At 36.5% G+C, this 10302-nt stretch overlaps 1 pseudogene; it reads left to right on the top strand.

Moving 5' to 3' along the window:
- Positions 1-5951: 5951 nt before the first annotated feature.
- On the top strand, positions 5952-7578 carry LOC141373240 (large ribosomal subunit protein mL42 pseudogene; annotated as a pseudogene).
- The last annotated feature ends 2724 nt before the right edge of the window (positions 7579-10302 follow it).

Genomic DNA, 10302 nt, shown 5'->3' on the forward strand with positions numbered 1-10302 from the left:
TTTATCAGTAATTAGGTTATATGTCTAGTAAACTCTCCAAATTAAAAGGAGATATGGATTTTTTAAAAGCCACCCAACTATAGGCTGTCTACAAGTGACTCACTTTAAATACAAAGATACAAAATAGATTGTAAGTTAAAAGATTGAAAAAGATATTTCATGTGTGTGTTATACAAAAAGAACTTAAAATTTCATAAAATACCATGTTGGCAGGGGAGAGAGGTCAAATGATATCCACAAAGATGCTTACTTTCTGTACTTGATAATTACAGCAGTGGGAGTCTTTGGGTTATTGCTTACCTGGGATGTAACTATTCTTTCTTTCTAAAATCTATTATGAGAGGGCCACCTGGGTGGCTCAGTAGGTTAAGAGTCTGACTTCGGATCAGGTCATGATCCCAGGGTCCTGGGATCGAGCCCCACATCAGGCTCCCTGCTCAGCAGGGAGTCTGCTTCTTCCTCTCCCTTACCTCGTGCTTCTTCTCACTCTCTCTCTCTCTCTCTCAAATAAATAAATTCTTTAAAAAATAAAATAAAATCTATTACGAGAGATCTATTCACACACTTTTCATTCAATTAACCTTGTCATTTGTGCCAGTTATTTACTTATTCATATTCAGCTTCATATTCACCTTTCTTTGCCTTGCTTTGTGATCCTGGAGCTGGACCTTCTGGGCATTTCTCCTTTGCCAGTTGACTTGTTGTTAGACTTTGCCAATAGAGGGCACTGGAAGGCCATTGCAAGATCAGAGCAGGGGGAAGGGACCTCTTTTCCTTTACCAATGTGCTATGTTCAACATGGCAGCCACTGAATTCATATGCATGGCCCTGGGACTATTCACTACAGCACCAGCTCTCATGGTTTAGAAGTCCATGCCTTCTGGGAAGTTTCTCCATCCCATAGCAGCAACCCTCATTGCTTTTTTGAAGCCAGAACTCTCCAGGAAATTTCTCCACCCTAAATACCACTGTGACTTGCCAGTCAAACCATAAGCTAATGGTAGTTAGGGGAAACCTGAAGTCTTAGCCCAAGTTTAACTCACAGTAGGCACCTAGATGGTTAGCATATGGATCCCATAGCAATTTTTCCAGTTCTTGAATATATAATTGGAATAGATACACTTGGCAACTGGCAGAATCTCTACATTAGCTTTGTGACCCATGAGTAAAAGCCATAATGATAGTAAGTCCCTGTGCCTTTCCCTTCCTATTCAGATATTAAACCAGAAACAGTACTACATCATTGAAAGAATTGCAAAGATCTGTACTGTCATCAAAGATTGTAAAGATATAAAGTAGTGATACTTATCACATTCCCATTAGCTTGACTATTTGGCCTGTCCAAAAGTTGGATAGATCTTGGAGAATGAATTTGGTGGCTCTGTTTGTAGCCAATAATACAGCTACGGTACTTTGGCTGGCAGAAACTGACACAGCTTTTGGGACTTCGTTTGCAGATATTGACCTGGCCAATCCATTTCTCTCCATATAAAAAATTACAAGGACCACTATACAGTTTCTTTTTTTTTGTCAGGACCAACAGTACATTCTTATGGTCATACTTCAGAGTTATGTCTACTCTCTTGTTTTTTGCCATAACATAGTCTGCAAAGATCTTAATCATGTTGGCATTCCACAAAACATAACATTGTTTCTGTAAATTGATATTATTCTGATTGGCTTAGATGAGCTGAAAGTACTAGATAATTTAGATGCCTTAGTAAGACAAATCTGAGCCAAAGAGTCATAGATAAATGTCACAGAATTTCAGGAGCTTATCACCTCAATGGAGTTTCTGGAAGTCCAATGGTCTGGAGCACAAGATATATCCTTCAGGGTGAAACACAGTTTACTTTTGTTCGTACAACCTACCACACACACACACACACACACACACACACACACACACGAGGCATGATGTTTGGAATTTGAAAACAACATATACTACATTTGTGTGTTCTACTTTAACCTATATACAAATTATCTGCAAATTTGCTCTTTCAGCACAAAAGGCGGCTTTGAAACAGGTCCAGGTTTCAGTGCAATCTGCTTCTCCCCTTGGACCTTATAATCCTGGAGATCCAATGATACTCACATAATCTGTGACAAATAAGAATGCTGTATGGAGAATCTGGCAAGAACTCAAAGGATAATTGCAACACAAGCCTTAAGGATTTGGGACATAACTATGCCTTTAGGAGATAACTATTCTTCTTATGAGAAACAGCTTCTGACTCGCTACTTGGCTTTGATAAAGACTTAATGCTAATCATGGACTATCAGGTGACCGTGAAGTCTGAGTTTTCAGTCATGAACTAGTGTTTCCTGATCTATTAAACTAAAGGTTGGGCATGAACAAAAAAAAATACATTATCAAGTGGAAAGAGTATATAAGAGACTGGAGTCAGGTAGATCTCAAAGTCACAAATGAGTTGTATGAGTCGGTGATTCAGACTTATTTGAAACCAACTCCTACTGCAATCCACTCTCTCAATCCACGTTTCTGGCCTAATGGGAAGTTCTTTGTGATTCATAGACTGAGAGGAAAAAAGGAAACTTTATGCTGTTTTGTAGATGATTCTGGACAGTATGCTCATGTCACCTGGAAGTGAGCACTTCATATTTACGGTCCCCACAATAATGGCCCTGGAAGACAGTAGTGAAATGCAACATCCCATTAGACAGAATTCTAAACAGTATCTTTTACTTTGGATAGACTGAGAGATAGCAGAAGGATGGATTACATTGTTGATATAATAGTTGTTAATGGTTGTTGATGGGTTGTCTGGATGAATACAAACTTGGAAGAAACAAGAAAGGAAGACTGATAAGAAGGAGCTCTTGGATCAAGAGGTATGTGTATGGACCGCTCAGAATGAGCATAGCCTGTAAAGATATTTTGTTTGAGTTGGGGATGTCTACCCAAAGGCAGACATTTTGGGGGACACTCAAAATAATAAGGTAGACAAATGACTCACTCTATGGATGTCAGTAACCTCTTCCCCAGCCAACCCAATGCTTACTCAGTAGGCCCATGAAAAAAGAGGTCATGGCAGTAGGGATGAAATATGGACTTTTAACAATACGGGCTTCCTTTTACCGAGGTTAATATTGATAGTGCTACTGTTGAGTGCCCAATCCCCCAGTTACTTGGTCAACATTGAGTTTTCTATATGGCACCATTCACATAGGGAATCCACCACTTGGAAGCAGATTGATTACATTGCACCTTCACCATGAGAAAGCAGGTAAAGATTTAGCTTTACTGGAATAGAAATATATTCTGAATATCTATTTGCCTTCAATGCCCATGATGCTTCTAGCACCACCATCTGCAGACTCACAGAGTACTTTAATCACTGTCATGAGATTTTACACAGCATTGGTTCTGATCAAGAAACTAATTTCTCAACATGAGCTACAAAGGTCTTGTGGAATTAATTGGTCTTACTACTTACTCTCTCACCCAGACACAGCTGACCTAATACAAAGTATGAAATGGCTTACTGAGGAGTCATTTAGAGTGGCAGTTGTAAGACACCAGCTTAAAGTGATGTAGTTTCATAGGATGTAGCATATACTTTGAATTAGACACAATATTATATGGTTGTGTTGCCCCCACAGCCAGAATACGTGACTCCAAGAATCAAAGGTAAGAAGGGACTCCTCTTACTATTTTACCTACTAACCTAGTCACAGAATGTTTGTTTCCTATCCTGAAAACCTTGAAGTGTTCTGGACTAGAGATCTTAGTTCCCAGGGAGAATATTTCCACCAGGGAACATAATAATACTTCCATTCACTTTGAAGAGAAAATTGCACATTTTAAGTTTTCTCATATCACTGGGTGGAGCGATTGGATTGATCCTAATTATTAAAGAGAAATTGGTTTGCTGCCACACAGTAGGGGAGTCTCTGAGGTGCCTTTCAATGCTTTCACGACCACTGGTAAATGCAGATGGAAGATGACAGCAATGACTACAAAACAAAAGTCAAAACCATTAAGGACTCAGATCCTTCAGAAATGATGGTTTGATGTACCTTACCAGGTAAAGCACCAAAGCCACCTGAGGTTGGAAAGGAAATTTAAAAATATAATACTGGGAGAAGGAAGTCACAGATACTTCTTCATGACCAATTACAGAAATAATATGGTATATAATATATATTTAAAAAAATTATAAAGTTAACCTTCAACAAACTTGTATAGAATGATAAAGAGAAGAAGGAGAAAGTATATAGGTAGGTAGATAAATATGTAAATAGATAGATATTTAGATATCTATCTTTACAAATCCTTAAGATAAGTCCAACAGGCCTTGAATGAATTTGAGAATTAATTAATATAATCATCAATAGATACTTCTGGTCAAGACTCAGAGAATTCTCAAAAAAATAGGAAGAGGACTCAGATACTAAGCAGCTCCCCAAATACTGAAATGTCTGCTATGCACACAATATGTTTATTTTGGAAAAATTTTATAGAAATATTGAACAAATTCTATTTAAATCTCTAAGGTAAGGGCTTATAGTCAAATAACAAAGTATGAAAAAATCTTTAGCCACACTTGTTATTAACATGAGTGTAGACTAATTACTGCATAATATGGTTCTAGGATACCTGTTCTGATTACCGAAGAGAGTAATTAGATAAACAGTCAATGGAGTAATATAATCCTGAATGATTTAAGGTAATATATTTTAATACATTTTGTTTTTAGTGATACTGTGTGAATCAATATAATATTTTTGTAGACAGTATAAAATGGTGACTTGTACACCTCTTACTTTTGACATATGTGACTATTTACCTGCTGTTGCCAATATGAAATGTATTAGTATTAGAAATAATCAGGAAAGGTACTATGGTATCAGATGAAATTCCACGATAGTAATAAGAGATTCTACTATTCACTTATTGCAATGAGAATGTTTCCTATGAAACATGTTTTCTAACTTACATTCTACTCTTCTCAATTTAAAATTTAGGAATTTAGGGGAAAAAAGTCCTTAGAGGAAACAGCTACTTCGTGAAACCTGGAGAAAATACTGACTTGCTGGGGGAAGGTTAAAAGCACTAACTGAAATACATCCACTGTGCACAGCTTTAGCGGGGCCTGGAGGGGGAGAAAGTCATCTCTACTGACCACAAGATAATACGTTCATACACTACATATATCTGTCTACAAATAACAACAGTTACTATATGATGAGTACAGGAACAGGGTTTCCAATAGATAAGACACTGAAATAGCCATTAGTTATTAGGGACTCAGGTCAAAATCAGGAATCAAATATTCTTTGAACAGTAATAGCGAATTTATAATATTCATGTGACCTCCATACACTCACCACTTTATTATTTCATTCATTAACTAATCACTTATTGAACATATCCTATTTGACAGATAGTGAAAAAAAACATTGAAAGAACAAAATGTTACTTTTCTCACATATATTATAGTCAAGCAGAGAAGAAAAGAAACCAAATTGAATAAACAACCATAGCAGTAAAAATCATACACATGGAAGTAACCAAAGATTGTTCAAAAGTTACCATGTGGTTGTAATAGTTGCTTATTTTAATGCTGCTTACAAGATGTGATCATTTTGTGATAATCCACTGACCTAAACATTTATGACTGTTATACTTTTCAATAAAAACTTGAAGATAAATAATAAGTAATAATGATAATAAAAATAATGTTTTGGCTTTTGAAGGGAAAGGATTAGTACTCAGCTTTCCAGAAATTTCTACTAATTTAATAATTAATTTCCTGAATATCTAAATAAAGAAGGATTTTTCATTATTGTTTTTAAGTTTATGTGATGTGGCAAAGGTTAGCTTCTTTTTAAAATCTTATTGCTGATCACTAGTTCATAATAGCTGTTCAAGTCTTTTCACCTAAGGACACTTTGAAAGAAAATCATTGAAATTTGTAAAAAAAAAAAAAAAAAAATCTTCACCACAGTTTAGCAATGGCTCTACTGGTACAATAGAGTGCCTGTTAGAGAACATATTAATAATATTTGGAGAACAATGTATTGCTATTAAAGGAAACATCTTGGATATACTCTGGTTTTCTATTAATATATAAAATTGGGTTAAACTGTGATTAAGCATGTGTATTAGTTAGGCTTTTTGGTTGCAAGCTAAGAAAACTTATCCTTAGTAACCCAAGCAGAAAATCAGTTGGAAGATTATCAGGTTGTTCAGAAGAACTGAAAAAGAACTTAGGAAGTTCAGAAATTAGGTTTAGACCAGTGGAGACTGGTAGCAGTGGTCACGCTTAAGACCTTGTCACAGAAATCATTTGGTTAGGATATTGCTACTGCAGTATACCATTAAACTCTTCATGCTGCCCCTTGAATTGTCACCAAAATGTCTACCACTTGAGACTTTATCTTTACCATCCTGAGATGTTGGTTCACAATTTCAAGATTCAAACTCCCAGGTGGAAACATCTGATTGGTCAGAGTCCTTGCTTCTAATGAACACTCACATAAAATAGGAAAAGTGTCTAGATGTTGCTTAACTTAAAAAAAAAAATTAACAGAGGTAAGATGGCGGGCTCGTGGTGAGCGGCTGTCAGGGATGAAAATAAAATCCCTGGAAGAAGATCTTAAAATCAGTTTCTCTTCAGATCATCTTTCACACCACCTAATAAGCATCTTGATTCACCATGGCGTTAGCAGCAATAAAATGGGTGATATCAAATAGAACTATCTGTAAACATTTATTTCCAATTCAAAACAGAGCTTTATATTGTGTTTGTCATAAATCTATGTATTCTTCTCTACCAGATGACTATAATTGCAAAGTAGAGCTTGCTTTGACATCGGATGGCAGGACAATAGTATGCTAGCACCCTTTTGTGGACATTCCCTGTGAACATACAAAACCTATCCCTTGGCCAGATTCTGTGCATAATAATGAAGAAACACATGACCAAGTGCTGAAAACCAGATTAGAAGAAAAAAATGAGCAATATGAGCAAGGACCCATGATAGAATAACTTAGCAAAGTGTTCTTTACTACTAAGCACAGTTGGTATCCTCGTGGACAGTATCATAGACGTCGTAGGAAACTGGATCCTCCAAAAGACAGATGATACTGAGGTTTTCAGGAATTAAAAAGATGTTATCTTGTGTCTCATTTGCCATTTGAGAAAATGCAATTGAGTATATTTACTAATATATAGCAAAATAATAAAATGTCTTCATGTATTAGAATGTATATTTCTTTATATATACTAGGGAATTGTGGATTTGACATTCTTACTTACAGAAACCTACTTCATCTTACTTTGCTTTTGAGATATTAAGATCTACAATTTATTTTTATGTGTCTAGTATGATTATTTTTACATTATCAACCAAATATTGTTAGTATTAATAGAAATGTGCATGGCTCTCCTTCTCAAGGAGATTTTTAAATTGCCTTTGAAAAGAAACTCATGAGGTCCACCCAGAAAATAAATGTTACAATTCTTTCTTGTGGCTTCTAGGAAATAATTAAATTACGGTTGACCCTTGAACAACTCGAGTTTGAACTGTGTGGGTCCATTTATACAAAGATTTTTTTTTTAATAAATATAGTCCAGTACTGTAAATGTAAAAAAAAAATCAACAAACTCACATTATAAGAAAAAGGAAAAGCAACTACTCAGATATATTTATTATTTATTTTTTTTTAGTAGGCTTTACCCCCAATGTGGGGCTTAAACTCACAACCCCTAAATCAAGAGTTGCATATTCTACTGAGCCAGCCAGGTGCCCCTCAGGTTTATTTTCAATACCTGTGGACTGTGTTCTCCAGGACTCTAGTTAAATAAAAGATACTAGTGGGCAGCAATTAAAGTGATTGTCATTAAGTGGTAATGTAAAACAGCATGACCACAAATATGACTTTTTCTAAAACTGAGTGGATTGAATTTTGGGGTTAGTTCTCTTTGCAGTTTTGTTTATACACCATATATATTTCTCTTAAAGTCTAAGCAAATTAGAAGCTATGGGAACTAAAGAATCATATCTACTACTTTCCTTCCCCTTGAATCTAAGCTGTCTTTTGACTTGGTTGAGGAATCAAATGAGATGGAATTGACACTGTGTCAGTTCTGGACCTAGCTTTTAAAAATATTGGCTGCTTCAATTTCTGAAATCTTGGAAGTCAACTACCATGTGAGAAGTCTGATATCATCAGGAAGCCTAAGCTAGCCATGTGAATAGTCCAAGTGGGGAGAGAAAAATGACTGGTCAATTGCAAACTGTATGATCCTTTGAGTTGAGTCACCAGGCTTGAGAAAAGAAGTCATCTTTTGTGAGGCAGCCCCATGAGGTACCATGTAGAACAGACTGGCTGCACAGCCAAACTTAGGTCAGACTGAAGAATCATGAGAAACAATAAATTGTGCTTTTTAAAAATGAACTAAATTTTGGGTTTGTTCATCCAGTAGTAGATAACTGGGATGGAGTGGTACCTAAAAGGATAATTTCATGACAAAAACCTAGAACATATAGTATTAGTTTTGGTCTAAAAGGCAGCAAGGAGACTGTGGGGGTTGGAAGGGAAGGCATTGCTGGAAAGCAGGGAACATATGTTAGGTATTATTGAAACACTTGGTGAGACTGTCATCTCCAATGATATGAAAAATAAAAATTGGGCTTGGTGAAGTTGTAGATCTGGATGCATATATTTCCAGGCAGAATTTTGCAACTAAATTTGGCCACATGTAACTGCCTCTGATTGTATATTACAGGAGAAAAATGACATAAAGAAGGAATACTTCAGTAGTCAAGGAGACTGACTTACATTACTAGCTCCTCCAGAAAGCAAAAGACTTCCATAGCGAAAATTACCTCAGAACAAAGAGCCAATCCAAGGTGCTGCTAGTAAATCATGGACTCAGAGTCAGTTCCAAATTGAGAGTTAAGATCCCGGAAAAGTTTAAGGCAGTGCCTAGAATTAAAGCCTCTTATCTAGAGAAAAATATTTCTAACCATCTTAAGGTCATGAATCTTAACATAGTCCACAGCACCATATCTCACAAAATAAAGTAGAAGAGGTCCTGCCTCAAAAAGATCTGTAGATTTGATCAAATGAAATAAAACCCACTAAGACTCATAGAAAATCCACAATGTTTTCAAGAGAATTTTATTGGTAGAATTGCCACAAATGTGGACTAAAAAAGATAGAGGCAGAAAAAAAGGAAGAAATATCTTTGGGCCTGAAAACTTCTATGGGCAGGAAGAGAATATAACTGAGAAAGTTGTATGTTGAAAGCACAAAGTATTTCATATGGAAAAAGAAAATATTATCTCAGAGGGTAGGGCCAAAAGCATGCAGGAAGAACTCAAGAGCCATACAAAACCATTCCCAGAGAGCACACATAGATCCCAGTCAAGGAACATACCTTGTACCCTGCCTCTGGAGCAGGAAGACTTGGGAAATATTCCCTGCAGAGACTGCAGAAATTGCTATGGACTAGTGACTGATATAGGTCATCTCCTTTCCACTTCTTGAATAAGAGTTCTCCTATTCAACATATGGCATCTTATTGTTCCCTTACATGGCAAAAGGGAATTAGCAGATATGATTAAGGATTATAAAATATGAAGATTAACCTGGATTAACCAGGGGGGCCCAACTCTAAAAGGGAGGCAGAAAGGTCCGAGTCAGAGTAAAGAGAATGTGACAACAGAAGCAGGGGTTTCTGTGGAGAGATAAGAGAGAAAAGGGGTTGGAGGGAGAGAGAGATTTGAATATGTCACATTGCTGGCTTGAAGATGCAGGAAAAAGCCACTAGCCTCAATTCAAGTAGCTCTCAAAGCTGGAAAAGGCAAGGGGACAAGATTCTCTCCTACAGCGTCCAGAAAGAAGGCAGGCCACCCAGCACCTTGATTTTATGATACTGATGAAACTGATTTTGGACTTCTGATCTCCAAATTGGTGAGATAATATATTTATGTTGTTTTAAACTGCTAAGTTTCTGGTACTTTGTTACAGAAGATATTGGAAACTAATACACTGCTGGAAACTAATATACTATATGTTGGGTAGGGAGGAAAGCTAACTTGTCTTACTTCACAGGTCTTTGATCCCGAGGAATTGCATTCATATATCTCTGCATCTGACATGGATAATGAGACACTGGATTGAATATATCTGATCCTGATGCCATAATGGGCTGAGGTTTGAGAGGTCTTAGAATGTACTCTGTATGTACATACAAAGAATGCATTATGCATGTGGAGGATCATGAATTGTGTGGCCAGATGGACTGCAGTAGATATCCCCTGAAG

The sequence above is a fragment of the Callorhinus ursinus genome, unplaced genomic scaffold (assembly GCF_003265705.2).
Source record: "Callorhinus ursinus isolate GAN/ISIS: 27379988/994484 unplaced genomic scaffold, GSC_fseal_2.0 scaffold8, whole genome shotgun sequence".
Lineage (NCBI taxonomy): Eukaryota > Metazoa > Chordata > Mammalia > Carnivora > Otariidae > Callorhinus > Callorhinus ursinus.